Source organism: Andrographis paniculata, unplaced genomic scaffold (genome assembly GCF_009805555.1).
Source record: "Andrographis paniculata isolate CXL003 unplaced genomic scaffold, ASM980555v1 Contig53END, whole genome shotgun sequence".
NCBI lineage: Eukaryota > Viridiplantae > Streptophyta > Magnoliopsida > Lamiales > Acanthaceae > Andrographis > Andrographis paniculata.
This window is the reverse complement of record NW_026137588.1, coordinates 3,632,508-3,657,149: the sequence shown is the minus strand read 5'-3', so window position 1 is coordinate 3,657,149 and position 24,642 is coordinate 3,632,508. Positions and strand designations below refer to the sequence as shown.

The following is a 24,642-nucleotide window of genomic DNA, read 5'->3' as shown; positions in this document are numbered from 1 at the left end:
GAAAGCACCACAGAGGCAATCGATACTACTGAAGATTGCTACATATATTGGTTGTATTGTTAAACCTTCAGTTTGTTCTTCTCTCTTATTCAACGGTTAAGGTTTGTAAGTGTTCCGGTGTGAACACGGTGCTTTCCTCAACTGTTGATTCATGTGTTGATTGTTATGACTTTGATCCTTTGAGATCGTGGCGTACATTTTCTATTGAACGCCTTTTCTGTTCACCAGACTTTTACTCTATAAATGAGATTTGAGATTTGGAGTATAGGTGTTCCTTACTCCTCATAATAGAAGTGTTTGTTTCTCATTTTTTTAGTCTGTTATCATCATATGCTACATCACCTCAAAAGTGACAACCTGTTGTCCCATTACCATAACGCATTCAAAATGATAAGAGAATGTTGTCGTAGAAGTAAATTCAAAGCTCAAAATACCCATATCATCATAACCATCGCACAAACTAAACCAAAAAGCAATTATTGGTTGACAAAATATAATTACTTGTAAAAAGAAATCTAAAATCAAGTTAAGATTGAAAAAGAATTTCAATAAAGAAGCACTCAAAATTGGTATAAAAGATACAACATCTTATTTAACTCGCGCATTACTTACAACAATGTTCTTGAGATGAATTCTTCAATAATCTTTTAATATTCCTACAAAAATTGAATAGCATAAGATTATTTATGCTTTGTGATTCTAGAAATATAATCAATTAATCAATTATTCAACTTTGAAGTAGAAAATACCTTTATACATTTTTTCTTAGGGTGTGTTAGTTTAGTAGATTCTCCCAAAAATTTACTATTCATCAATTTTTGTTTTTAAAAATATCAAATCAAATATTTATTTTTTATTTTTTATATTATACTAAAAATTAATTTTACATTAAAAATATCATATCAACACCTATTTATATCACATCATACAATTATTTTATTTAAAAGAATTTACTATTCAAATTCAACTCAAAATCCAAATCTCCAAACAAACACAACCTTAAAGTAAAACATGAAGAATTGATTAATTGATTAAAAATTAATCTAACGGATATATTGTGTATATATAGAGATATATATATATATATAAAACCAAAGCATTAGTTTTACCTGTTCCTAAACATGCACTACTGCAGCTTATCGGGATGCAAGCGCAGTAAAACTTTCTGAATTTTCTTCGATCTGTTCAACGAGTGGTATTGGATTCCATCCACTTCCGGGCCATAGAACCTGTTGGAATTGAGGAATTAATGGCAAGCCTTTTGTTGTTTCTTACTTGAAAATTTTGTGTAGATAAATTCCAAAAGAACAGACAGCAGTGAACGGGAAATTGGCAGATCGAAGACAGTCTTACATATTGCAGGGTCGACAGCAGTGAACGGATGTTTCCTTTCTTCCCCACAGACCATTGTTCAATTTTAGCATCTATAGCCTGTAAATAAGTTTAACCCCCAAGTGTTACTTTCTAATGGAGTGCAGAAAAAATGTCCGGTTAAATTATTATGAGAATGCGAATAAATGAAATCGAACAAGAAATCTCAAGCTAAATTCTCAAAATTCACAGCCGATTCCGAAACCTAGAGACGAGCAAACTCATTCAGTAAGGAAGGAAAAGAACAATTCGAAACACAAATTCTGGCGAAGAGACAAAAGATTATCCGCGCAAATATGAAGAAATTGCATTCAAGTTCTGATTCTAAGAAAAATTAAAACACTCACCGAAGCCAACACCTGCGCCATTGAAATTCATTAGCACCATTGAATCGAACAAAGAAATAAGTGTTGACGGACACCGTCGGAGAGTGAACAGAGCAAGAATTAGGGGTTTACGAAGAGAAAAAAGAAAATGAAATTAGGGGTTTCTAAAAATTACAATTATTTCGACGAAGCTAAAATATAAAATAATTTTATAATAATGGTGCGAACAGACGCATCATTTTTTATTTTAAAAAATAGGTTAAATTGTACAAAATCTATTTGTATTTCGTAAAATTGCGTCAAATTTTTTATATTTTTAAAATTGCGTCAAATTTTCTCGTGGTTTCATAAACTCCGCGTTTAACCCTCAGCGATCCTTACTTAAAATATTTGATTTAAATGAGCTGCTAATAAATTTTAGAATCTCAATTTCTAAATCCCTAAAATTATAAATATATTTATTTTTTTTTATATTTAGTTTTAAAAAATAGTAAATATATTAAAAAATAGTTATTTTTCTCAGGTTTTAAGAATTTATTTTTACTTTTTTTGGAGCTAAATATAAGAAAAATAAATATATATATGTAATTTTAGAGATTTAGAAATTGAGATTCTAAAATTTATTCACAGTTTGAGCGCATTTAGGTCAAATACAGTCAAATAAAGATCGTCGAGGGAGTTAGACACAGAGTTTATAAAACTATAAGGGAGTTTGACTCAATTTTAAAAGTATGAGAAATTTTGTGCAATTTTATAAAACCACACGTGAATTTTGTATAATTTAACCTAACAAATAATATATAATAGACACACGGACTATAGCTTTTATTTTAAAAATAATTTTATAATTAAAACATGATTGATAACGCCTCCATTTTTAATTTTATAGCTAATGGGCGATTGCTAGTACCTCTATTTTTTATTTAAAAAAAAAATTTATAATAGAGATCTCAATCACATGGTCTATTTTTTGTTTAAAAAATTATTTATAATTCAAGCTTTATTTATTAATTCATTTTATAGTCAAAGTGATGTTGTTTGTACCCCTATTTTTTATTTTTTAAAAAATAATTTATAGTAGAGGTGCAAACTACCGTATCTCCTTTTCATATAAAGCAATAATTTATAGTTTATGTCTTATTTAAAAATTAATTTTATAGTTAATGCGCTTGCACATTTAATTTTTATTTAAAAAAAATAATTGTAAAGTCGCAACTTGCTTTTTATTTAAAATTAAAAAAAAAAATGATTAAAAACCACAGCAGCTTTGTGGATGTGTTATGTCTTAATTAAGGCAAGACTAAAAATTTACAAAAGTATTAATAATTTAGTTATAATTTAAAATACAGAGAATTAGGTTTAAATACCCATCTTTATTTTCAATTTTAAATTCAGTCCCCAGATATATTTTATGAACAATGCACTCTTTGTTTTTTTTAAATTTTTTGTTGTTAACTCCCTACCCCTCAATTCTTTTCCATATTGCCCTTATTTGAAACTAGAATCATTTTTGTTTGCGATTTTTTGTGTATTCGGTTTTTCCGTGCGAGAGTAATGAGAAGACGATCTGAAACCAAATCTCAATCTCAGGTGCAAGAGAGAAACGGATAATGCGACGAAGGTTCAATTCTAGATTGTGGTGTTCTTTTGGTGCGATAGTTTTACATGTTGATTACAGTAGTGTTGTTAGGGTTCACAGAAGAGGGTCATTCTTTGTCAAAACCGATTCCCGCCATGTTTTGTTGAAGATGACGACCATAACTCAGGTATGATGGATCGTCTTCACCATTATTTGATATTATAAGTAACTGTATTCTTGAAAATAATTTTTGTCATCGATCGATGTTTTTATTTGATTCTTGGAGATTATTTTTTTTAAGTATAGACAAAATGGTGAGATTTTCTAGCAGTAAGACATTTCGATAGAATGGTATGTATACGAAAAAATTTTGTGGGGATTTTTGCGATTTCAGGTTAGTTTGCATACTATTTTCATGGGAAACCTTTTTCTAGTGCAATATACTTATATTTATTAATCATATACCCATATCGTATGATATTGTACGCTGCATTTGTTTGAAAATACCCTGATTTTATTGATATATACTATAATTAATGATCTATGAACCTTGATATTTATTTCATGTGCTTATATATTTGATAATATTAAAATTTTGTTGATTTCCAGCAGTATCTTTCGAAAATGATGAAAATTTAGAAATAATTTTGTTGAGGGTTAAAGTATATTTTTCACGTTGATGGTCAATTTAATTAGAAAGAATACACTTTTTTTCTTTTATAGACATTGAGAATTTTTAAAGTCCATCTCCGCCATATTTCTCAGAGCCCACCACGCATATTGTCTTTGACATCTAGTGGACAACTTTCGCATTCAGGTATGTATAGAATATATGTTAGTAATTATAATATTTACAACAAGATAATTACATTTCGTATAGGTAATGCAAAGATATCCGATATATAACAAGAATTGAGAGACGTCCGTTTCCAACAAAGTTGGTTAGGCTCCCTAACGGAATTTGAATAGGATATAATGTATGTTGTGAAGACTAAGTCATTTGCCCAAAACTTTATTGCACAATTGCAGACCCAGTGTTGGACGAATTCTCTATTCCAATGAACTCGTTGGGGGATAATAAATAACAATGTAGCTGAGTCGTGGAAAAGTTGGATGAACTCAGCAAGGTTATTGACTTTTGTCTAACCAGCCGGCTAAAAAAGGTGGTTTGAATAGCATCAAGTGAACAGTCTAAAAAATATGATCGTTACGGTCCGTCTAGGACACAACCGAAAAAGTTGCAAGAAGGCTCCATAGTAGGTATTTCTGGTTTGTCGTCTCGTGGCTAGAATTTCTTTTTATTTTTGGAATATTGTATATTGAACATAAATCTGTGTATGAGACCACTATTTAATTATTTGGATTCCCCTGTAAATCGCATTTATATATACGAGTATTTAATTTTTGCGACAAAGTTATTACAATGACAATATGAGTATGTTGTGATGCTCAGAGAGTATATTTATTAGTACCAAAGGTATACATATCCAAATATGAAGATACATGTTTGTGTATGAAAGTATCTATATTCGTATACTGGTATAATTATTGTAAACATAAGTATTAAAGTATATATTCAGAATTTTGTAATTGGATCAAACAATTACTCATAGATTACATCATATTCATGTTCTTGAAAGTTAGCGTGCATTAGCAGATATTTCTAAATTGACTTATGAGATTACTTATTAATATTGTTGAGTAAGAAAAAACCAATGTGCAGGGTTTTCGAGAATGAGCCTAAGGCTGTGGACTGGTGTATAGTTCAATGGGCCTGTTAATGACAGTGAGATCCTAAATGAGTCTGAATATAAGCCAAACGGCCCAAGTGTTATTAAAAAATGGGTTTTCTCAGAAGAAACCTGTGATTAGGATGAGACGGCCGATACGGAGGTCGGTCAAAAAAGGAAGTCGGGGGAAGAAAGATGAGACGGCCGATACGGAGGTCGGTCAAAAGGAGGTCGGGCGAAGAAAGATGAGATGGCAGATACGGAGGTCGGAAAAAAGGAGGTTGGGCGAAGAAAGATGAGAGGGCAGACACGGAGGTCGGACAAAAGGAAGTCGGGAGAAGAAATATGAGACGGCTGATACGGAGGTCGGTCAAAAGGAGGTCGGGCGAAGAAAGATGAGATGGCAGACACGGAGGTCGGACAAGAGAAAAGGTCTATTAATTGGTCAGGCGAAGAAAGGTCTGTTAATTGGTCTCTTAATTAAGCGACCTGTTAATCAACTGATCGATTGGCCGGTCATTTGGTCAAATAGTAGTTCAGTCGCTTGAAAGGGCGGTTAGTTGGTCGCTTGATTGGGCGATCGATGAGTCGTCTAGACGAATGGTTATTCAGCCGTTTGAAAGGACTGGATGGTGGTCGCTTGATTGGGCAACCAATGAATCGTCTGTACGAATGGTTGTTCAGCCGTTTGAAGGGACTGGATGGTGGTCGCTTGATTGGGCGACCGATAAATCGTCTGGACGAATGGTTGTTCAGCCAATTGAAGGGACTGAATGGTGGTCACTCGAGTGGGCAACTAATTAGTCGTTTGGCCTTGCGACAAGTTAGTATCTGGATTGGTCGGTTGGTCAATCGTTGGGTTATTCGGTAGGTTCAGTCAGTGGATGGTCCAGACGGTTTCTCAGTCGGATGGTGATTTATGATCCATCTGAAAAGACGGTTAAGGAAAGTTACAACCGGCGAACGGATCGAACAAGTGGAAGGCGGGCAAGAGGAGACGTAGCAGCAGGTGTGCTGGTCGGACAAAAAGCGGTTCTGAGACGGTTGAGAGAAGTTACAACCGGCGAGCGGATATAAAGGTACGACCTAGTCGTGGCGGTTGACATAGGTTTTAAATAGGTTTGTTCATGACCTAAAGAAACCATCTTCAATCGACATCAAATTCAGTGAATTTCTTTTGGGGATCACCATTTTACTTTTACAATCTGTAGTATTTATTTTCTTATTTTACTTATGTATCGTACGGTGTCTAGAGATTCTTAATCTCAGGCATTTTATTTTATCAAATTCGAAGATAATTTCTATTTTCGGGTTTTACTTTTTATTGTTGAAATTTTGCATCAACAATTTGGCGACCACAGTGGGAGCAAGGCAAGATTGCTGATCCTACGTCAAAAGAAAATTTCATACGATTGAGATCCGGCCGAATCATTGGGAGGATCCATATGGCGAGTTCACAGCCCCAAGTATCTTCAATACCGGTGGGGGAAACTATTTCACCACCTGCCATGCCAAATGCAGAGGAAGTCCCCCAAGCACCCGCTGATTGGGTGTCTTATGTTCAACATTTGAACAATCAGCAAATTCTGGCTATGCAAAATATGTTGCATGAGCAACAAACCCTCATGTTCCGTAAGCAACAAAATGTTATGCAAAATATGCTAGATCAAGCTTTATCAAAGGTTACTCTGCAACCCACTCAGTCACCGCCAGGGATGTCACCATCTAGATTACAAGCAAATTTTTGCGGGGACTTTATATGTAGACAACACTCTTCCAAGTGCCACTACTAGGGTTGACAGAGGAAAGACTCCTCTGACATACCCAAATAATGTTTCACTGGGTGTCAGAGCCGAACCAGCCTTCCCCAGAGAAGAAAGATTAGGTGGTCAGGCTCATAACCCCATTCCTGTGTTCGATCCTATTCCTCCTAGAGTGGATCCAGAAGACATCGCTCAAGTTCTGCGGATGCATTTCGGAATGAATCCGCAAACGCTGAACAGGCCGTCATATCAGAGGCCATTTCCAGAGAGAATCATCAATAAGCATCCTCTTCCGCGAAATTATAGGCCACCAAATTTTCATTCTTTCTCAGGAGAAGATGAAGCCTCAACCATTGAGCACGTGGGACGCTTCACGGCCCAATTGGGGGAAGTGGGCAATAATTCGTTCCACAAATTAATGTTGTTTGGATTATCTCTCACAAGAACAGTTTTTTCTTGGTTTGCCAATCTCCTGCCAGGGTAGTTGCAAACTTGGGAAGGTTTGGAGGCGGCTTTTCATGCAAGGTTCTTTAATCCTCTCCCGACTGTCTCACTCACAGATCTTTTGGAGATTAGGCAAATTCCGGAGGAGACCGCCTACCAGTTCATAGAGCGAATACGATTGATGAAGGGGCGTTGCCTAACAGTCATCGAAAAGAGTGAAATACCAACTTGGTGGTCAGGAATATGCATACACGGTTGAGGAAGGCTTTAACAGCCCATGAAGTTCGAGATCTGGCCAGTTTAGCATCCAAGGCAGGAAGGTTAGAATCTCTTTTTAGAGAAAAAGATCACAACTTATGGCGGAACAAGGTCCAACAGATGGCCAGTGTTGATTTAGAAATGTATGCGCCAAATGATGAGCAAGGAAGTAGTGTTGAAGAAATGGCGGCTGAAATTGTAAACGGCAAGCCTTATGTGTGTTCCAAATTGAAGCCCCTTCCAGGAGCAGAAGAGCGGGAACAACCGACCTTTGACGCATCTAAAGCAGATAAAATCTTCGATATTCTTCTGGCGGATGGTCAAATTCGCATCCCTAAAGGACAACGGTTAGCAATAAGGGAGAAGATAAAGGGAAGGCCATACTGTAAGTGGCATAATTCTTTTACGCATTACACTAACCAATGTATGCATTTCCAAAAGGAAATACATGAGGCTATCAAGGTAGGAAGGTTCAAATACGTGACAATGGGAGTAGAGCAACAACATTTCCCAAAAGTGACTACTGTTGTAGTCTCTGTGCGTTATTCACAAAGCACACAAGAAGATGATGAAAGAGATGGAGATACTGAACGGAGGGAGCGTAAGCCAAAAGAAAGGGAGCTCGATCAGGAAGACAGGTTTAAGACCTGCGAAAACAGGGTGGCTGAAGTGGAATAAAAAAGATAGATCCTTCGAAGTAGAGTTGAAGGACAAAGTGGTGGTGCGAGATCGACCAACGTGCAAGCCACAACCAGTCCATGACAAATGGATCGGGAACTGAAAGCCTTTGCCAATAGACATAGATCCCCGATTTCCAGGTATGAATCGTACACAAATCCGTAATGCTAAGCGCAGGTATGCAGCTTGGCACGGGAGGCGAGCAGACAAAGGGAAGGAAAAGATGAAAGTGTCACCCAAAAGAAAAAACTCGATCGACCGAGTACAGGAACACGGGGAGATCGAAAGGCCGATCAAGAAGGCTAGATGTTTCCAATGTCAATTCTGTAGACGGATCAACATCAATCCCGAAATAGAAGCTGCCGAAGAAAAGGCTCCTAAGATAATTTTTGGGTCATTTGCCTCAGAGGAGACGAGGGCATTGCGTAGCAAAATAGTAAAGATCGACCCCACCGGGTTCGAAGTCAGGATGACTGGTATGCAATGGTTCTAGGAAGAAGAAGAGCCTATCTGAGCAAGGCTGCATGAGGAGGAACCAGAATGGGCGGCAATGGCTGGCAGTCCCGGACGTATACAAGGCAGTCCCCCACCTATGGTTTTTCCACCTATACCAGAAGGAGCAATTCCGCATTTGAAACCATTATATGTTAACGTTCACATCTGTGGTAAGCCAATTAACAAGGTTTTCGTTGAAAATAGAGCTCTCTTCAACGTCATGCCTCTCAAAACTTTGAAGAAGTTGGGCAAAGGGATTGGGGATTTGTCTCCAGTAGATATCGAGATGACAAGCTTCACGGGGCAACCAGCGAAACCAAAAGGGATGATGGTAGCCCTTATTGAAGTTGGACCGAAGGTGATTTCAACGGTGTTCTTCTGGTAGATGCCAATACCACATACTTGGTCTTGTTAGGGCGAGATTGGATTCACGCTTCCAAATGCGTGCCTTCTTCGCTCAATCAGCAGATCATGTTTTGGGAAGGAGATCAAGTGTTCAGAATGGATGCCAGTACTAATCTGTTCGGTTCTACGGAAGTTTTGGAAGATTCCGTACTTTATTCTGAGTATGTACCTCCGATTTCACAAACAGCTGTGGTAGGTGATTATCCCTAAAAGAGCTGTAGGCTCACTACGTAGGGATATGTGTTTCATTAGAAACATTTTCTTTTCTTTATTATGGCTCTGACGTTAGCCAAAAAGCTTTGAATTTATTAAAGTTTAATTATGGAAGAGATAGGTAAATGTGACGAGCTGATTAGGCAGTTTTATTCAAACTAATTAGTGGTTAGACTACATAGCAGGAAAGGTTCCAACAATAATGTTGATGAAGGAGAAGGTTTTTGCTGGCTTGATCTCTTGGAAAAGACAGAACCTTCTTTATCAACTAAGGATCCGCTTATTGAGTACAATATAGGAACCGAATTGACACAAAAAATGGTCAGGGTTAGTGGTCTGTTGTCTAAAAATCAATAGGAGCAAATGGTAACGATAATTCGGGACCATATGGAGTGTTTGGCATGAGATTATTCCGAGATGCCTGGATTGGGGCGCGATTTAATAGAGCATAGGTTGCCTATTAAGAAGGGGTTTAAACCGTATAAGCAACCACCAAGGAGGGTTAGCCCGAAACTACTTCCACAGATCAAAGAAGAGATTGAGAAATTATTGAAAGTAGGGTTCATTTGACCCTGTCGATATGCAGAATGGTTAGCCAACATCGTCCCAGTGACCAAGAAGAATGGAAAGATTCGGATTTGCATTGACTTCAGAGATCTCAATCTAGCTACTCCTAAAGATGAGTATGTGATGCCCATAGCCGATATGTTGATCGACTCAGCAGCAGGGCATCGAATTTTAAGCCTAATGGACGGTTATGCAGGGTATAATCAGATTTCATTGGTAGACGAAGATATACCCAAAACTGCGTTTAGGTGCCCAGGAGCCTTAGGGATCTACGAATGGACAATTATGTCATTCGGTTTAAAGAATGCTGGGGCAACCTATCAACGGGAGATGAATACTATCTTTCACGATTTAATTGGGTGGTCCATGGAGGTGTATATTGAAGATGTGATCGTTAAGTCTACTAATTTCGATACACATTTGGTCGATCTAAAAAATGCTTTCCTACGGATGAAGCAGTACAATATGAAAATGAACCCAACGAAATGCACTTTTGGAGGCTCGGCAGGAAATTTCCTGGGGTTTTTAGTGCATGAAAAGGGAATAGAGGTTGATGCAGACAAAACTAAAGCTGTTTTGGCGATGCGATCCCCTCAGACGATAAAGGAGGTTCAAAGCTTGTTGGGTAAAGTTAACTACCTAAGGAGGTTCATATCAAATGCCGTAGGGAAATTAAAACCCATCACAAAGTTGCTAAAGAATAAGGAAACTGATTTTTCTTGGGGTCCGGAGCAGCAAGAGACATTAAAAGAAATCAAGCAGACATTAACAAAACTACCTGTGTTGGTTCCCTCAAAAGGAGATCGGCCCCTTAGGCTGTATGTGGCAAGCAGTTTCGATGTGGTGAGTAGCCTGCTGGCACAAGAATGGGAAGACGGTAAAGAAAGGGCTATTTACTACTTAAGCAAAACTCTGGCAGGGCCAGAGTTGAATTATACTATACCCGAGAAAATGTGATATTCTTTAATCTTCGCATGTACTCGGTTGGAGCACTACATCCTGCCAAGAGAAACCGAGGTGGTTTCCAAAGTGGATCTGATCAGATTAATTCTGCACAGACCAACTATGCAGGGAAGGTTAATGAAATGGGCAATCAGACTGGCTCCCTTCGCGTTGCGACATCGGCCTATCAAGGCAGTAAAAGGGCAATTAGTGGCCGATATGTTGGCTGAATTTACGAGCAACGAACCAACAGAAAAGAAAGTAGTACCATATATAGGTACTAGTCCCTGGAAAATGTTTTTTGATGGTTCTCGTTCAAAAGGAAAATCAGGAGCAGGAGTTATGTTAGAAGGACCTGGAGCACGCAAGATTAGTTTGTAGCTTCAAATGGAGGAGATGACTCATAACTCTGCGGAATACGAAACACTAATTTTGGGTCTGGAGGCACTTATCGCTAAAGGAACGCAGTCGGTTATGATTTGTGGAGATTCTCAACTGGTCATCAATCAAGTGTTAAGACGGTACGCTTGTAATTATCCTCATCTGCGTCAATATCGAGATTTGGTATATCGCCTATTATATAGAATTGTGGAGGCGGTTATTGAGCATGTACTGAGAATAGAGAATCGACAAGCAGATAATCTAGCCTAGAATGCCTGTCAGCAAATGATCGGTAGCGTCGATACCGATACTGATTGGAGAACAGAAATTATGATCTATCTTGAATCACCAAAGTCGACGACTCATGTGGGCGTTCGATTGAGAGCATTACGCTTTCAACTCATTGAACGGGTTATGTATAAGAGAACCTTCGAAGGAATATTATTGAGGTGTTTGGGGCTAGAAGAATCCATCAAAGTAATGGAAGAAGTTCATGGTGGAATTTGTGGAGCACACCGTGCAGGATTAAACATGCAATGGGCTATTCATCGTATGGGATTCTATTGGCCAAAGATATTTGACGATTGTATCAGATTTGCTAAAGGGTGTCAGGAGTGCCAGAGGCATGGTCCATTAAACCATCTGCCAACAGTGGAACTCCAGGCGATGGTTAAGCCATGGCCATTCAAGGCTTGGGCGTTGGATGTAATAGAAAAAATTCATCCAGCATCATCAAAGCAACATTCATTCATTCTGTTAGCAACTGATTACTTCACAAAATGGATGGAGGCAGTCCCTTTGAAGAATGCAACGCAAAAAGAAGTGATTGAGTTCGTACTCAATCACATTATTTATCGATTTGGGGTTCCCCATACCCTTACGACCGATCAGGGTTTGATGTTTACCGGGGAGAAATTTGTTGAATCTTTGGCCGAGTTCAACATCAAATTGCATCACTCCTCACCTTATTACCCACAGGCTAATGGGTTGGCCGAAGCGGAAAATAAAGTTGTCATCGGCATTATTTGGAAAATGGTAGAAGGAAATCCAAGGAAATGGCACACATTGCTACCGCAGGCATTGTGGCCCCACTGAAATAGTAGAAATACTTCTACTGGATTTTCCCCCTACCAATTAACGTTCGGGCAAGATGTTGTGCTTCCTGCCGAATTTGTTGTGTCTTCACCCAGAGTGATTAATACAACAGTGAATGTTGATGAGGCTTATATACAAGGAATGTGGCAACAATTGGAGGAGGTAGATACTGATCGGTTGAATGCTCTGGATCGAGCATTTAGACAAAATGAGATCAGAGCAAAATATTATGGAAAAAAAGTGTCCCCAAAGACTTTCGCAGAAGGGGATCTGGTGTGGAAAACAATTTTGCCCACATATAAAAAAGTGGACTAGTTAGGGAAATGGTCCCCCAATTGGGAAGGTCCTTTCATCATTCACAGAGTAATTGGAAATTGAGCTTTTATTATTGTGAACCAAGAAAGAAAGCTGGTACATGAAAATATTAATGCTACGTATCTGAAAAGATACTTTCCTGCCTTTTCAGAACATTGTTATTAATTCTTATTACAAAATCTAGGAACCCCTTTAAAGGGTTTGAACCTATAGGAAAGGGTTCTTTAATCATTATCCGAAAGGGTGAAACAAGGGTGATCGTCTTCTGGTTCAGAGGTTTCATCCCAACTCGCAGAAACCATTTCAGGTTCTTCATCCAGGAGGTCGTCTAAATCAAGCCGATAACGATCCCATTAATCTTGCATTTCTTGAAGGTCTTGTTTGGTGCGGACTTTCATGTCTTGTAGAGATTGGCTTTCTCGTTCAACAAGAATACGCAGCTTGGAGAGTGTTGATCTTCGTTGATGGAGAATGTTGTTCCAGCTAAGGTCTGGGAGAATGGCCGAGACATGATGGTCTATCATATCTAGATGATGGTCGAGATCGGAAATGCGGGTAAGTATATCAGTAAAGGGTTCATAACTGGTGGATACGCGTTCCATTAAATGGATTGTACGATGTATGGTTCTTCTTCCTCTGCCAGAAAATTTAAATTTAAAATCTAGTTTTTTGAGCACCTGTATCATGTCCTCGGCGTGATGACCTATGAGATGTTTTCCCACAAGGAATGGTTGCAAAGAACCTTCCCAGTTGGAACTAGGGACGTGAATGCGAGGAGAAACCATTTTTTGAGTGTAATGTGGTGGAAGCTGATGATGTTTTCAGTAAGAAAAAATAGAGTATATATAGGTTTTGTGGTGTTTAATTCCTGACTTAGTAAAAGTGCAAAGAACAGGGATCTGTGTTCTGAAAAGTAGGATGCATGTATAGACAAAGTCTCGGAGTTATATACATCAGGATTGCAAAGAAGATAGGGCCCTAACGGCGGTCCGGAGGTCGGCCCACTTAAACTCCGACCGTGCGGCCCGCCAACGCTGATAAGCCTCCTAGTGTCTCCGGACGAGTCTCATTCGTATGCTGCTTTGAAGTTACTCGCAGAGACCCATCTGGGTCTGGCAATGTGGCTCCACCAAGCGACTCCCTTCCTGAATGTGGTCATCCAGGGACTCCAACTGTTCTTGAAGACGTTTGAGTTCTTCCGTCTTTCAGGAGATCTCAGCCGCCAGCGTTTGTCGCGCTTGTCGGAGTTCATCCAACGTCATCTTGGCAAGGTTAAGGTCTTGGTTGACATTCTTCAAGGATGCCTCAAAACTAGCTGGGTCAGCGGTCGGTTGAGATGACGTGGCCTCAGACGATGGAGGTCAGATCTGAGGCTGACGTGGCCTCGGATGATGGACGTCGGTTAAGGGACAGCTGATGGAGTCCCGGGATTGTCCTATAAAAAGAAGAATTTTAAAATTTTGAGTGCGTAAATATGGAAGGGTGAGAGAAAGGTTTTACATAAACCCCACGATGTGACATGAAACAGTGTAATGATAGCACTGTACTGCAAACTCCTAAACGTCACGAGAAGTGACGCTTAGGAGTCGGGCGGGAGTAGGCAAGTTGTTGAGTAAGAAAAAACCAACGTGCAGGATTTTCGAGAATGGGCCTAGGGCTGTGGACTGGTGTATAGTTCAATGGGTCTGTTAATGGCAGTGGGATCCTAAATGGGTCTGAATATAAGCCAAACGACCCAAGTGTTATTAAGAAATGGGTTTTTTCGGGAGAAACCTGTGATTTAGATGAGACGGCCGATATGGAGGTTGGTCAAAAAAAGAAGTCGGGAGAAGAAAGATAAGACGGCCGATACGGAGGTCGGTCAAAAGGAGGTCGGGCGAAGAAAGATGAGATGGCAGACACGGAGGTCGGACAAAAGGAGGTCAAGCGAAGAAAGATGAGAGGGCAGACACGGAGATCGGACAAAAGAAAGTCGGGGGAAAAAAGATGAGATGGCCGATATGGAGGTCGGTCAAAAGGAGGTCGAGCGAAGAAAGATGAGATGGTAGACACGGAGGTCGGACAAGAGGAAGGGTCTGTTAATTGGTCGGGCGAAGAAAGGTCTGTTAATTGGTTGCTTAATTAAGCGACTTGTTAATCAACTGATCGATTGGCCGGTCATTTGGTCAAACAGTAGTTCAGTCGCTTGAAAGGGCGGTTAGTTGGTCGCTTGATTGGCGATCGATGAATCGTCTGGACGAATGGTTATTCAACCGTTTGAAGGGACTGGATGGTGGTCGCTTGATTGGGCGAACGATGAATCGTCTGGACGAATGGTTGTTCAGCCGTTTGAAGGGACTGGATGGTGATCGCTCGAGTGGGCAACTAATTAGTCGTTTGGCCTAGCGATCAGTTAGTATCTGGATTGGTCGGTTGGTCAATCGTTGGGTTATTCGGTAGGTTCAGTCGGTGGATGGTCCAAACGGTTTCTCAGTCGGATGGTGATTTATGATCAATCTAAAAATACGGTTAAGGAAAGTTACAACCGGCGAGCGAATCGAACAGGTGGAAGGCGGGCAAGAGGAGATGTAGCAGCAGGTGTGCTGGTCGGACAAAAAACGGTTCTGAGACGGTTGAGAGAAGTTACAACCGGCGAGCGGATATAAGGGCACGACCTGGTCGTGACGGTTGACATAGGTTTTAAATAGGTCTGTTCATAACCTAAAGAAACCATCTTCAATCGACATTAAATTCAGTGAATTTCTTTTGGGGATCACCATTTTACTTTTACAGTCTGTAGTATTTATTTTCTTATTTTACTTATGTATCGTACGGTGTCTAGGCATTCTTAATCTCAGGCATTTTATTTTATCAAATTCGAAGATAATTTCTATTTTCGGATTTTACTTTTTATTGTTAAAAATCGGCATTAACAAATATATTCTAGGGTGAACAAGAATGTCCCTTAAGATAGATATGATATAATATATCATGTGGTGAACCATAATAATAGATATTTTGAAGTTAGTGCATATCTGACGATGCGTGATGTTCTTTGTATTGTGATTGTCCGTGCTAGCATTTGTGGAAGTAGAATGAAACTCTCAACAAGAAGAAATATATTAGAAGGTATAGTAAATAAATGTTACATATTAGACATATTGAACCCTCTCATCATATTGAGGAACGTATTAGTCATTGATGGGTACATAAAATGTATCCATTAGTACCTTCGGAACATTTGGTGAGTACACTCAACATAAACACATGTTTATGACATAACTACGATGGTAAGTAATTTTCTATTCGAGTCATATAAATTAACAATCAAGGCACACCAAAAGCAATGAGGGACACTTGCAAACAATACAAAGAACAAATAATTTTTTTACTAATTGAAAAAATAGATACATCTATAACCCACCCCATAACAGAGACATTGTCCAACACATTAGTATTTATAAAAACACCCGACAAGAACAAGTTATCTACGGTATTCGAAGAAAACAAGGAGCACCGTCTGCTTTACATCTCAATCATTTTACTATAAATGTAAACTTATAAAAATACAAATGAAGGTACTTCTATAGACAACAAGATTATTTATAATTTCGAACACATAAAATAACTCATATTCGACCCGATGGTGCAATACGATGTCAAAGTAAAATAACCCGCCACCGAGGCTTCTATAAACCCAACCGAACCGCAAATAAAATATATCCAGGCACACCATGAATTTAAAATTTTGATCCTACCTAAAATATAAACTTTAACTTACTTTTTCAAACTTCGCATTGGAGATGAGGTCTTTTTCGACATCTCGAGCGGAAACAGAGCTTTAGACAATGAATGGAGACTTCTGACGGCAGATAAATTTCTTTCGGGAAGGCTCGACAGTGATTACTTCGGCAGGGGTTTCGACAACGAGGGAAAGCGTGCGAGGAGAAGTGTTTGGAAGAGATATAACATCAACGACTCGGATGATGGGTTTTATAAGGGTTTTATTTTTTTTTAGTTTAAATTTTTGTAACTAATTTTAGTACATAAATAAAAATTTTAGACGCATAACTTTCACATTTTTTGGTACAACGAGATAATTTTAGAGTACGTAAATAAATAATGTAGGTTTATATAAAAATAATGGGAGTACGTACAATATCCGTTATATTATATGATAATTTGAAGGGTAAAATAGGTATTAGAGAGTGAAGTGTATATGAAAATAAAAGTAGGGAGTGCAGTCAAAGTACAAAACTAAGAGGGACTGAATCTAAATGTTTTTAATATCACAGGAATTTAAATCCAAATGTTCCTTCATACTAATATTAACAAATAATAAATAATTATTAATAATATAATAAAATAATAGTATTTTTTAATATTTAAATGATTGGCGCCAACAGTGACACCTACAATTTTTTTTTTAAGCGATAGGCGCTGCCTTCGGCCACGGACGAATCTACTACGGGGCTTGGGGCAGGTGAGCCCCAAGCCCCCCAATTTTATTTTTTGTTTAAGTATAAAATATTACTTTTATATACAAATTAAATAAATTGTCCCCCAAGTTTCTACGGAATTTTTATTTTTTAAGTATAAAATTTTATTTTATTTATATGTTTCTATAATTTTGTACTTTATGATTTTTTAAAAAATTAAATTGTCAGCTCAAATAAAAAAATGACAGTTCAAAATTTTGAAAACTAAAATCAAACTATAAAAATCGATTGACTAAATAGTCCCACCCCCAATATTCGGAGGCTGGTTCCGTCATTGCCTTCGGCGCCTTAATTTTTTTTTAAAAAAATTAAAAACATGTAAAAAGACGGTTAATCATGAAAAATTAATTAGTTTTTTACATAAAAAAATAATAAGGCGCGGTATTCTGCGTCAAATTCTTTTATTATTATTTTATTTTGATACGAATTTACGTTACTCACGTGCTTCACATCGCGCCTCTTTATCCATGTCATCTAGCACTTTTTAGAGTAGTGATAAATAGAATAGGATAGTTAATATTGTCATAAGAATTTTAGTATAAGACTTATACTATATATATTGATTAAAAATGCAATCCTATTGCAAGAATATGAGAAATGATAATGAATTATATTCAAAAATAAAATATGAAAGAGATACGATAATTTTTAGTGTAGAAAATTCTTAAAAATTTAAAAAGAAAGAAAAAACACCTGAAGTCATCAAACAAAAAAATAAAGAGAGAAACCATTATGATCAAATTGATTGAAAGAGTCCTTAAAGAATGTGTGTAAACACGCCCTAATGGCCACTCAATTAACCAATAAAAACCAATCAAGATCAATAAAGCAAACATAAAAACTCTCATACGTTCTATAAAATTTTGGTCGAATTACAAATATTTGATCGAAAATCCCAACGTTGGATTGAAAGATAAACAAATCATGGACACTCACTAAAAATTTCAACTTGATCCGACGGTTAATAAAGGAGGAATTGAATTTTTTATGAATTTGTGTTGTCCTGTGCGAAAATTTCTTTCACTTTTGTTGGGTGGGGTTTTAGCTTTATTATTTGGCTTAATATTTTCAATTTCAATGACCACAACTCTAAAATTTGATTAAGATGAACTTTCTATAATTTCGACTTACTATCCATGTAAAAATGAGTCAAATCTAGTTATGTCTTGTCTAACAAACCCTAATTCTATCAGCTTTTTTTTTTTTCAACAAATTTTAGTTATTTAATATGGTTTAATTAATTATTCATACCTATTAAAATATTAAAAATAAATTTAAAAAAGTTGTAATTGACCTTAATTCTATCCGATTAGGTTTTTTCAATAAATCTTAGTTATCTAAAATAGTTTCCTAAATCATCTATCCCTATTAAAATATTAAAAATAAATTCTTAAAATATGTAATTGTGGGAATTCAAAATATCTTTGTCAAATATATATATATATATATACATGATACAATATACTATTAATATGATATATACTTGCCCAAATAAATATCAAAAAAAAATTCTTAAAATATGTAATTATGGGAATTCAAAATATCTTTGTCAAGTGTATATGATATGATACAGTACTATTTATATGATATATACTTGCCCATAGTCTAATTCATTATATTAATATGTATAGGTATATTAATATGTATACTTGCCCATAGTCTAATTCATTATATTAATATGTATAGGTACATTAATATGTATAGGGACGGGATCCACCTACCATTCTAACAAATAAAAAATTTCAAAAATAAAAATTTAGAAAATTAGTATAGCAGGGTCATTCCACCTAGGCCTGTTAACAGGTCAAATTCGGTCCGGATCTTGAAATTCCAGTTCCGGATCGGACCACTAATTACGGTTCTCGAATCTGGAATCGGATCGGTCGGAACTTAAAAAATGGTGATTGGATTCACTCCCATCGGTTCCGGATCCGGGTCTAATAATATTCAATAAATTAGGTTTGAATTCAAGTTCGGATCAATACATAAAATTTATTAATATTTACAAAAAAAAAAAAAATAAATCAAAATTTAGATTAAATTAACATATATTTTCAATTTAAATATAAAAGAATATCTAATTAACAATATGATTAGGATACCAAAGAAATAATTTAAACTATCTAACATTGTATATAGATAATAAAATTATACAAGTACATAAATAAATAATAGTATATATAATGAGTCGGATTCGGATCGGAACTAGAAATACCAGATTCAGAATCATATAAAATGGATTCGAATTCGGATACAGACCCGGATCCGGACCCGGACCCGGTATCCATATGAGGTTTCAGGAAAAATATACCGGATTCCGGTCCGAAACGATCCAATTGAGAGGCCTAATTCCACCTTCAACTATATATATATATATGATATAAGTATAATATAATAATCAATTTGGGACTAATTGTTCTACTTATCCAATGTTTTTGATTAATATTTTGATAAATTTTCTATAATACTTAATTTACTTTTTAGTTACACAATTTTAATATTAAAATATTATTATTTTTTGATTTTTTACTTAAGCAAACTTACATAATTTTATTAGATCAATGGACGAATATTATATAAAAGTTTTAGATAGAATTAAATTGAAATATTATTATTTTTTGATTTTCTACTTAAAGCAAACTTACATAATTTTATTAGAGCAATGGACGAATATTATATAAAAGTTTTAGATAGAATTTAATTAAATAATATATATGGGATATATTTTTATTTTAAATATAGCATATTAACAATAATTATTAACTTATCTCATTAAAATGTCATTGATTCAAATATTATTTATTCTTAAACTATTTTAATTGCAAAACTACTATGATGATTGCTATCAATTTAGTATAGTATAAAGTAAAATACACATTATATCAGCAAACTCGGCAAAATTTTCAAATTTTTCTGTCATATATGATTTTTCAAGCTTAATTTACATTTATTAGGTTCGACTGAAACTTATCCAGAGCACATTAAAAAATATAACAGCTACGAATTCCTGCTTTATAAAAATAAAAAATAAAAAAACATGGCACTAGATCACTTGCCTCCTTGGACCTCCCTGCCCTTGCCACCTCTCACATTGTGATATATACATACAATACCAGGAGCAAGGGGCAGGTGTCCTGATTCCATCAATATGGCATCAGATCCTCGGCATAAAAAAGGCTCTTAGCCCCATCGTCACCAATAGGAGGGGAGTGGACGACAAGTGAGCGTCTAATATTTATTTTATCTTTTCGTAAATAAAACTACAAAATTTTACATTTTTGCAAATCAATCCCTAGCGATTCAATTTCTTTCCCCTCTTTTTATGCTTTCATTCTCAATGTCCAGCCCTTGCAAAGCTTCTCGTTGCTGCCCCGCCCTATCGTCGTTGAGCTCTCCAACAGCCCGCCATAAAATTAGAAGTTTCTACTTTTGCAAATTGCTCTCTTCTCCATTGTTTTTCAATTTCTTTTTCTCGCCCTTTCCGTTCATTCTCTGTTAAGTCCAGCTTTTTATCGTCTCTGCCCAACGCCCACGTCATCGCCGGCCCCCTCCTCCACCCTTGCTTGCCCAGAAGCTCCCCGTGGTTGGCAGCATTTTCTCATTTCTATGAGACCTAAGTTTATTTTGTCATTAGAGAAGTGTAAAAAATACATACTCTTCGTTGCCGGCCAGCCAACCCCGTTGCAACAGCATCGTTGGCATCCTTATTTTTTCCCTAGGTATACAGTTGTTATTTATTTGAAAAGTTGTCAATATCAGTAAAATTTTGGTGATTTGGAATTTAAGTTTTGATTTTTTTTTTCATTTTACTTTTTTTAATGCTATTGATTTAGTATTGTTATATTTTGAACTCTTTTTTTTTTTTCCACCTTCAATAGGTTTTGTTGATTTAGGGTTTATATTGTTTCAAAGGTTTTGTTGTTTAGCTATGGCAAGGGACTAGTGGTTTAGCTAGTGAAATTTAGTGCATACATTGCATTAATTATCTTTTAATCTATCTAAATTTAGGAATGTTCGCAGTAATAAAACATATATTCTTTTGCTTGTTTTACTTGGAGATTTATGGTTTTACTTAGAATTTTTATAAATTATTTGATCTAGTAGTTAATTCTTGATTTCATTTTGATTCACTTTAATCTTTATCTATATGCTTGTTAATCTAATATACATATATGGTTATTTATTTATTACATGATATGAAATTTGATAAATTAGAGATGAATAAATCTTCATCATCTCGTAAATTAGACTTCGAGAATATGGATAATGACTTCAAAAAGTTATCATAAACAGCGAAAAGGAACATCGATCTCGTCAAAGAATGTACATCAAGGGGAATCATGAAAAATGTCAAAATCATTTGTTCAACGATTATTTTTTTCTGAAAATCATGTGTATACAAATTTTCGATTTCGCCATATATTTTGAATGAGGAGGCATGTCTTTCAACAACGTTGAGATACGATAGGGAGGTTTGGTTTATCACTATTACAAAAATGTCTGGCTGCTTGACGAATATTGGCATTGGTACCGTTGTTGATATTGTAGATGACTACTGATAACTCAAAATATTAGCATATTCTTTGCTTAACAAAACTATGTATTACTTGAATTTCAGTGTAAAAACCATTACAACATCTGATTTATGGCATACTTTATTGATCTATTCCGCTTGGCATGATCCAGAATTGGTTTGTTAAGATTATTGAAAAATTTTGCCTTTTTAAGCGATGATTCTGGTCCAGAAAAGCTAAGGCATGAAAAGTGAGCAACGTCCTTGATTGCTCAACAAGCGACGCCTTCCTCGCTCAAGCCAGTGACCAAACATCCACCGCAGCGAAGCGACAATGAGTCACTCCAGGAAAAAACCTAAGTGTCCAACCTGCAACGGTGAAGCCATTCCACTGCCAGCCAGCAAGGATAGCTCCGCTGATGCCCTCCAGCCATTTGGGCAAGCGAGGAAGATCTGCGCCCCTACAGGCCAAAGCAAGTGAAGCGAGCGCTCTGGGAGTTATGGCCAGTGCAACTGCTCCACCAGAATAACCACCGCCAACTGCCTAATTGCTCAGCGGTTGAAACAACTTCTCAATTGCTCGCAACTGCTGTCCCATCTAGTTATAAATAGGGCAAGATACCTTGTAAAATACTTGAAAACATGAGTATATATTTGTACTTTTTGCATTCATCATAGCTATATTCTTGCCTCCCGAGAGTTCCAACCTTGTAAGAGAGTTTCTCAGGAGGAATGGCCAGAGGGATTGAAATTTTTTTCCTCCTCTGGCCGCTACTTTACTACTTTCTAGTTTTAGTTTACAACTTTGGTTTACCGCTTTTGTAGTGTTTCTTTTTAGAGTTTTATTGTTTTCCATAATATGTAATGAAGTATCAATCTTTCTTCATCATCACTTCTTCCCCATTTTCACATTTGTATAAGTCTGAGTCATAAAGAATCTTGAGTCGCTGAGATAGAACAAAAAAGAATCGACTATTTAAGCCCTGTTTTGCGTCGTATTCATTAACCGATTCAGGGTGGTTCAATGTATTTAAGTATGCGGGAGCCTTGTTGACCTGCTTAATTACTGATCTGAATTCGGTTTTGATTAAAAATAGGTAACAGGAGGGTAAAGCCACTAATGAGACAAAAATTGGAATAATTAAAGGGGCATAGGTGCTTGTCTATTGGGTCACATAAATTTCTAGTGATAGTGGAGTTTTTTAATTATAATGTTCTAATTCTGGGCGTCGTTGAAGTCTTGTTGTAAATCCCTTAAAGTCAAGTATTAGCGATTTAAGTTTTATTGAACTTTGTTTATATGATTACATTCATTCTCGTAATATATATATTATCCGCTTAAGCACCACCACCATTCGCTCATTTCTTCTAGGATAATCTAGCCATTAAGGAACGCACAGATCAAACACAACACCTCTTGGTCACCCTCTATCGCTCAATATATATATATATATATATTTCACACTCATCGCCCTCGCTCACCTCTGCTCACAAACCACTTTCACTGCCTTCATCACCCATCAGTTCCGTTTTGCTCACCTCCGCCCACCTTTATCGCTTTCTTTAATTTCTGTTCTTATCTAGCTTTATGTCTGGGCTCGCTCGTAAGTGAGCCTCTCTTATGCTTATTCCGCCGCTTTTCACTAGATTGATTCGTGATTAAAATTTTGCGAGTTAAAATCCTTGTGTTCGACCTGAAAACTCACCAGTTAAATAGTATAAATAATTATGATAAATGATTTAGGGTCTACAACTACATGATTTAATTTATATCTAATCATTCACAATAATCCACTACATTTTCATATCGACCAAAAATTCCCTGTAATTGAATAAATACAAAAATCATTTGTCATAATTTGGCACCGTTTCCGGGGATTTTAAACTCAAGAAATATAATATTGGAGAAATCTAGTGATGCGCCATAATTTACATTTATATTCTGTAATCTTGTTTCGCTGTTTTTTATAATTTTTCTACTATATTTCTAACTTTTTATCTGGTGTGGCAATCTTAATTCAGGGGTCCAAAGCGTTTTCAGCGTTCAACCAGTCTCACTCCTTCTTCTCGCACACAAAGACGTCTGTTTAGAGAACTGACAAGAGACAGGATCATGGCCAACCAAGGAAATGCCGCTGCCCCCTCAACTGTCGTCATAGCTTTCCCGACTGCCGCTGGGACTTCCTCTAATTCTTCCACATCTGCATCGTCACCTGAGGTGCCGCTCTAGGTCCCCACTATAGTCCAGCCTACTGTCGTCCCCCATGTCCTGACAGCTACCGAAAAGCAGCTTTTTAGGACGTTGAATAGCATTGAACAAGGGATGGTTGGACTACAAGCACACCTCGCTCAGGTTGAGCAGGCTCAAAACGCTCATGTCGTTACGACCCGCTACCATCACTCCCCCTCCACCTAACCAGAGGCAACAGGGTCAAAGGGCTTCTGATCACCCACTTGCCGAAGTCCCGATGGACGTTCATTATCAGTCCCTTTTGGATAGCACTTTGATAACCAGTTCTTCGCCCAAAGGCTCTGGGAACTATGAGGTGAAGCCAGCGCTGGTAAGCCTGGCCAGCCGGAGCCAATATCATGAGCTGCTCAATGAAAGACCGTACGAGCATCACTGTAGCACCCCCAGTTGGCTTATACTGGAAATGCTACCGCCACACTGCATCATGAGGTCGTCATCTCCTACTTCGAGCCCCACAATACAGTGTTAAGGCTAAAATTAACCATAAAAGTGCATTATTATATAAAAAAATCTGATTTATAAATATTTACAAAACACACCCCTTAACAAGAGGTTTTTCCGGTTAAAAATTTACATATAATACAATAGACGTAAGTTCACTCACTCAGCCCGTCTTTCTATATCTCGAGACGTCCCCTGTCTCGGATGTGCCATGCATACCTAAAACAAATATCTTTTTAAAAGCAGTCTGGAATTAAATCTATTTTAAGAACTAACATGAAATATGCCATATCATACCTTTTTAAAATAAAGTCTAATTCCCGTCAATCCTAAAATACGTGTCATGCCATGCCAATAGTGAAATGATGCAACAAAGATATCAAACTCGACAACAATG

General features: G+C 36.9%; 1 long non-coding RNA gene across 1 annotated transcript; it reads right to left on the bottom strand.

Annotated features, from left to right (window-relative positions):
- Window positions 1–387: 387 nt before the first annotated feature.
- Window positions 388–1,857, bottom strand: LOC127255341 (uncharacterized). Its single transcript, XR_007839606.1, has 4 exons — window positions 1,719–1,857; window positions 1,354–1,431; window positions 1,110–1,229; window positions 388–656 (listed from the first exon to the last, which is right to left on the bottom strand). It is a non-coding gene; the product is annotated as an uncharacterized LOC127255341 (long non-coding RNA).
- Window positions 1,858–24,642: the final 22,785 nt, after the last annotated feature.